This window comes from Marmota monax, unplaced genomic scaffold (genome assembly GCF_021218885.2).
Source record: "Marmota monax isolate L192 unplaced genomic scaffold, Marmota_monax_Labrador192_F-V1.1 WCK01_AAM20220418_F8-fsc00257, whole genome shotgun sequence".
NCBI classification, from domain to species: Eukaryota; Metazoa; Chordata; class Mammalia; order Rodentia; family Sciuridae; genus Marmota; species Marmota monax.
Window position 1 is genome coordinate 587829 of NW_026692693.1, and position 1173 is coordinate 589001.

The window sequence follows — 1173 nt, forward strand, 5'->3', positions numbered from 1 at the left end:
TAAATCTAACACTAACCTTAACACTAATCCTAACCCTAAACCTAACCCTATCTGTAACCCTAAACCTACTACTAAACCTAATCCTAACACTAACCCTATCACTAACCCTAACCCTAACTCTAATGCAAAGTCTAACCCTAACACTAACCCTAACCGTTACCCTAAATCTAACAGTAAACCTAACCCTAAATCATACGTAACCCTGAACCTTACCCTAACCCAAACAATAATCCTAACCCTAAACCTAACAATAACCCTAATGCTAACACAAAACCTAACCCTAATCATAAACCTAACACTAATACTAACCATAACTGTAACACTAAATTTTAAACTAATCCTAACCCTAAATCTAATGCTAACCATAACTCTAACCCTAAACCTAAAGCTAATGCTATCCCTAACACTAACCCTATAGTTATCCATAACACTATATATAACACTAAAAGTTACCATAATTTTAAACCTAACCATAACCCTAACACCTAACCCTAACCCTAACACTAAACCTAACCTAACCCATATCCTAACCCTCAAACTAACAATAACACTAATCATAATACAAAGCCTAACACTAAAACTTACTCTAAACATAACATTAATCCTACCCTTAAACCTAACATGACACTAACCCTAACACTAACCCTAATTTTATATCTAACACTAACACAAAACCTAACTCTAACCATAATCATAAATTTAACCCTAATGCTATCTGTAACCCTAACAGTAACTCTAACCCTAACCTTAACTTAAATCCTAACTCTGACTCTAAAAAAAACAAACAAGCAAACAAACAAACAAAAAAAACCTAACCCTAACATTAACACTAAATGTAACCCTAACCCTAAACTTAAATCCAAACTTAACTTTAAAACTAACACTAATTCTAACCGTAAACCAACACTAAACCTAACCCTAAACTTAACCTTAACACTTAAGTTAACACTACCCATAACCCTAAAACTAACAATAACTCTATACCTAACCCTAACCATAACCATAACTCTAACCATAACTCTAACCCAAACACTAACACCAAACCTAAACCTAACCCTAACACTATCACACTAAACCTAACCATAACATGAACCCTAACCCTAACACTAACCCTAAATGTAAATAAAACCCTCACCCTAATCGGAACACTAAACCTAAACTTATCCCTAACCC